Genomic DNA, 6,015 nt, shown 5'->3' on the forward strand with positions numbered 1-6,015 from the left:
GTGGAAGAGAAAGTACCCAGCTGTATGGATTGCGTTTGATTGGTCAGAAATGAATGGAGCCATTGTAGAGCTTTGGAATGTATGCCCTAGGTAAAAAGTGTTTTCAGCAAAAGATTGTGTGAAGCAGTATCAAACGCTGCGGACAGGTCCAATAGTACCAGTGCAACGGCTTTGCCCTGATCTGCCACATATCTGATGTTGTCCAGTACTGCTAGGAGTGTCGTCTCAGTACTATTATTAGTTCTGAAGCCCGTCTGGGAAATATCCAGAAGTTCATTGGCTTCAAGATACTGCGTCAACTGTCTGTTCACTAATTTCTCCATTACTTTAGACAGACAGGGCATTTGAGATATGGCACAGTAGTTATCTGGGTTATGGACGTCAGCGCCTGCCATTTTTAACAAGGGAATTACTGTAGTATTCTTCCAGATCTCTGGAAATACAGCAGTACACAATTATTGGGGCAATGTGAGAGAAAATATAATGGGGGCAGGGGTCTAATTAATAGGGATCCTGATTTAACTACCCCCATGGTTTTTTCCACCTCTTGCTCGGTAAATGGACCAAAACTATGAAGATGGACCGGTGTGTTCGGTTTGGATTTTAAAAAACTCCTGTTTTAAATCATCAGGTGGCTGCTTAACATAGAAAGAGGTATAAAACCCCTCGATCTTGTCCACAAAGAACCTACTAATCGCCTCGTAGTCTTTGTGCGACTGAGTCAGGGTTTGCAACATACTGGCTGTATTACAAAGCTCTTTCACAATTTTATATAGTTCTTTGGACGAGCTGCTATTCATGGCCACACGATTGGAGAAGTAGGTCTTTTTTGCATTCTTTATTGCAGTGTTGTAACTTTTCATTTCACCCTTATATGACTGTCTTTCTATGTCAGTTTTAGACATCCTCCATTTATGCTCGAGAATTCTACATTTTCTTTTCAATAGCTTGAGATCCAAGGAGTACCATTTTTCTGATTTGATTCTGGCCTGATGCTTGTTTCTTGATTGGGGGGCACAGGAGTCAAGGGTGTTTAAAATGTTATCATGGAGATTATCTGCACATTGGTACAGGGTCATCACAGTCCCTGGAGTTAAAATGCCGCTCAAATTTCTCTGGAGTAAGCTGCCTCCAAGCCCTCTTTAATCCTGCTACTGGAATTTAAGAACGAGAAGACTTCTTTGGAAGATTCAAAGAGAAAGTGGTTTGTCCAAAGTAAAGGTCTAATTTAATTTATAATAATCAACTCTATATTGGAAAATACCAGGTCCAGGTTATGTCCAGCAATATGGGTGGATTCACCTACCCATTGTTTTAATTGCAGAATCTCTATATCACTACTAAGATGCTTAGTAGAACAATCATTTGTATCCTCGAAATGGATGTTAAAATCACCTATTACTAGGTAACTCTTATAGTTCAGGCATGCAGGAAACAGCTGGGTAAGAAGCTGGGTGCCAAAGTCTGCCTTGTAACCAGGAGGGTTATAGATGATCGCTCCACCATATAAGGTGTAAGAGTCCTTCTGAATGTCAAATGCTAATATCTCATGTTTCCCTAGCCGGATCACAGGCTCATGAAGGCAGGTATAGCAATCCTTAAAAGTATGGCTACACCCCCTCCTCTCCTGGCCACTCTATTCTGTTTCAGGATTTTATAACCCGTAGGCAGGGCGGTGGCAATATCAAGAGTATTTTTGGGATCAAGCCACGTTTCAATAATGAATAAACGGTCGAGCTGTATTTCCTTTAGTAGATCACAGATTTCTATTGAAAGCTCTGCCATTGATCTGGCATTAAAGTAGATACATTTTATATGGAGCTCATTGTCAATGGGGGTTTCAAGTGCCAAACTACGAGATGTGTTGCTACATCAATTACAGTTTAGACATGAGAAGGGCCCCTGGATAATGCCTGGCGAGGCTTGAACACATTACATTGAAATGCGTAGGAGACAATCAGCAATATTCAATAATTTCTCTCTAGAGTACCTGTGCTTGTCATGCGAGCGAATAGTGAGAGATGCAGGTTGTATGGCCCCCGGCCGGACGCGGACGGGCGCAGACGGGCTTGCCTTTGGCGCGCCCGCTGGGTGTCCGTTTCATGTGGGTTTAAGTAGCGTGGTGGCGGAATAGCTAGACCGCTCACCACCGGAAATGGATACTCCTTCCGGCTCAACCCACCAGACCCTGCCCTCTGTGCAAACAGCACACAGCTGTGGCAGACCGGGGCATGTTCAGTGCAGAAAGGTATGTGCAAACACATCGTTAAAAAATATGCCTCCCGAGTATACAGCCTAAAATACCTAAAAGAGTCAGTAGCAGAAAAGAATTAAAATAAAACAGAATTTAAAAGCTATCATATGAAAGCAACGCCGTTCTAAAGACGCAAGCAGGGCTTACTCAGTCTGCTGCACGTCAGTTCCATGTGGGTTTAAGTAGCGTGGTGCCGGAATAGCTAGACTGCTCACCACCAGAAATGAATGTTCCTTCTGACTCAACCCACCGGAATTTGCTTAGTGATCACCCTGCCCTGCGCGCAAACAGCACACAGCTGTGGCAGACCGGGGCGTGATCAAGTGCAGAAAGGGATGTGCAAACACAATGTTAAAAAATATGCCCCCTGAGTATACAGCCTAAAATAGATAATAGAGTCAGTAGCAACAAAGAATTAAAGTAAAACTAAATTTAAAAGCTAATTTATGAAAGCAACGCCGTTTTAAGGACACCTGCAGGGCTTACACAGTCCTAACTGACCCAGGGAACAACGTAGAAAAACAAGTTTAGTATGCTTGAACTCAGTATGTTAAAATACATCATTTAGTGTGTGTGATTTTTACATTCTGTGTTTCAAAATACCACTTTTAGAAAGTAAGTATTTTCTTGCCTAACCATCCAAGTATGCCTCTGCCAGGTTTGTGTATTGCATGTCTGGTTTGTGAGTGACAGGGGGTTGGAGACGGCTTTGGCTCCAGCAGTCTGATGAGTCAGGGCTGAGATGAATAGGATCTGGGTTGAATAGAGAGTAGGGGGAGGATATTTCCTTTCACTTGCCTGAGCCTACATAGAATAGAGATTAGGGGGGGGAGATTTATTTTCAGCTACCTGGGCCAGGTCAGCTTTCAACAATGCTGTCTCCACCTCCTGCTAGTAAGCTACACCAGGGAGGACAGACTGGTTTTGACTTGGTACAGACACTCTGCCTTTAGAGAACAAATTATTTAGTAGTATAAATATTGGGGCCCAGACCCCAGAACTTTAGATCACTTCTGGGAATCAAGACAAACCTTTGCCAAGGAGAGAAACCAAGAAAGCTGAAGGAGGATACTGCCCCTGTGCTGTTTGCTGTTTGGGGTTGGCCTGTAGTGGTTACTTATTGCCAAGGAAAGGAGAAGATGAACTTTGTTTGTACTTTATCATCTTGAGGAAGATCTCCAAGGGCTTGAAGCTGAGCTTGCCTCCTGTTCTGAAGTCTCAGGGACACAAAGACTTTAGCCCCAGCTCCCCTGAATTTCCTTACTGGGAATTCTGCCTTCAGAGTGGTGCCTGCTGCTGTTTTTGGGACCTCTAGAGACTGCGTGTTGCTGGGAGCGTGATGCAACGAGGAAGAAACTTGATGCCGCCGTAACTGTTGCCGTTGCATCACCGAAGAAGCGCAGTTGTTCGCCGACGCATCGCCAAAGAAGCTTGTCGCATCACCGGAGAAGTGTGCCGCCACCGCACAGGTTGCTGTCATATCACCGTAGAAGTGTCTCGCAGGGCCTGTCACAGCTCAAGAGTCCACCGAGTTCACCGCACGGTTTTGGGCGTGCACGCATCACATCCAAGATGTCGCATCACATCAAAGACGCCATTTTGTCGCATCACACCGGATCGTCGCATTGCATCAAGGCGCCATCTTGTTGCATCGTAACAGGAACGCAGTAAGAAACTGACGCATCACCTCCTCTCCGGTAAGGACCCGAAGCATTACCTCCCCTGTGCTGCAGTAAGGAACCCACGCATCACCTCCATCGAAGCAAGGAACCGTCGCATCACCTTCCTTGCGACCCTTTTGTTCATATTGCGTTACGCATCCAAGGTACTTTGAGAGTAAAGTGTTGCATTTACCATCTACATTGAACTAAGCTATTTCTACCATCTGAAAGTCATATTGTTGATATTGCATTGTGGATTTTTGTTGTTTGGTCTAGATAAATATAACTTTTTTTTCTAAACTGGTATGGTGTCCATTTGTTGTATTTTCACTGTATTACTGCATGTGTTCACAAATGCTTTACACACTGCCTCTGAGATAAGCCTGTCTGCTCATGCCAAACTACCAAGGGGGTGAGCAGGGGTTAGTTTAGGAGAATATCCCTCTTTCCCTGACTAGAAGCAAGGGTCCCTATTTGGACAAAGGTGCAAACCATTGCCAACTAATGACCCCCATTTCTAACAGCCATATTGACGCAACCTCTTGTGATTTGGATAAGAATCTTATTGACACTAGGTGTAAGTATTATAACATTAATAGTATTAACTCTACAATGAACCTTGACCAAGCAGAAATATTAGTTACCTTGTATGAAAATGGGTTGCCTCGACAGAACAATACGTTTCCCCTTTCTAAGCTATTATCCTGGAATTTAGCTGGCTTGGGACCAAAATAAGTTGATCGAGATTGGATGGCATATATAGCCAATCAAGATATTTGCTTGCTTCAAGAGACAAGGGCGACAGTACTACTTGATGGATTCACTAGTTATAGTGTGGAAACTAAACCCACAGCCCACTTATGATTTTAATTAGGAATGGCTGTGTCGGGATGAGGCTTGCAGCCGAGCAAGATGGCTGCTGCTTAGGAGAGCTCAGAGGACTCGGTAGACTCCCACGCCAATCTGCCATACAATCGTTACAAAATTATGCCCCAAAGACTGTCGCTGACACCTGTGAGCGAGTGGCGCCCAAGGAAGCCACTCGGATCTGAATCCGATATCGGGAAGAGCTGCAACGGAGGGACGACTGCGGAGGCCTATGGACCCTCTTCCAGCCGGGACGTGAATTTGAGGGAGCGCCTGCTTGGGATACCGCAGCGAGCGGCACACCGGGGCTGACGGCGGGGGACTCCGAGAAACTACGGCGCCGGTGAAGCGGTTCAGGCCTGAGCCCGCCGAATGCAGGAGCATCGCCCATTGCCTGCTCGTCTCTCCTGCCCTCCCCTCCTGGCAGCTTGGAATCGGAGCCCCTCCGGAGTGAAGGCGGGCTGGTCGTTTGACCAGACCAGCCGAAAAGCAGACGCCATACACCGCAGGTGAGGCAGGCGAGGCAGAGCGGAGTGGAGACAGCACGCGCAGGAGTGAAGCCGCGGTGCAGGCCCCCCGGCATTAGTTCAGGGGCCCTACGGAGGATGGGGACGAGGTGCGGCATACATGCTTAAGTGAAGCCGGGTCCTCAATTGAGTAGAGGGCCCGACAGTCGGACAGTAATAGGGATCTGGGGGCCCCCGTCATTGTTAGATTGTCAGCCAGTGGGCGGGGCACAGAAAAGCGTCCGTCGCCGTTGGAGGGAGGGGTGCAGCCCCCCCTCGCCAATGGAAGTCTTGAGAAGCCCAAAGTGAGTCAGGGACACAGAGGACCCTAGTTCTACTTAACCAGTGGGCATATTAGAAGATCATTGGGTGAGTGGTGGACGCAAACCAACAGGCTGATACAGCAAAGAGATGGTACTGCAGGGGAACTGTGGGCCGGAGCCCCCCCTCACTTGACCTTCTAGCACCACTACACTGATATCGAGGGGGGCACTGGGAAAACCGACAGGCTGCGTGGGGCAGGTTTTTTCCCGGCAGGGGGTGGCCAGTACTGGGGTGTGTACCAGTTGTTGGGGAGAAGAAGGGGCAAGGGCCCACGAACGTTAGCCACCCAGTCCAAGCTGGGCAAGTTTGCTTATGGAAAATACTTCCTGCCGCTGCCTGAAAGGAAAGATCCGGCGGACAGGGCCCCGGGGGGAGAGGGTGCCCAGAAAGTGACTCTGGAGGG

The sequence above is a fragment of the Lissotriton helveticus genome, chromosome 1_1 (assembly GCF_964261635.1).
Source record: "Lissotriton helveticus chromosome 1_1, aLisHel1.1, whole genome shotgun sequence".
Classification (NCBI taxonomy): domain Eukaryota; kingdom Metazoa; phylum Chordata; class Amphibia; order Caudata; family Salamandridae; genus Lissotriton; species Lissotriton helveticus.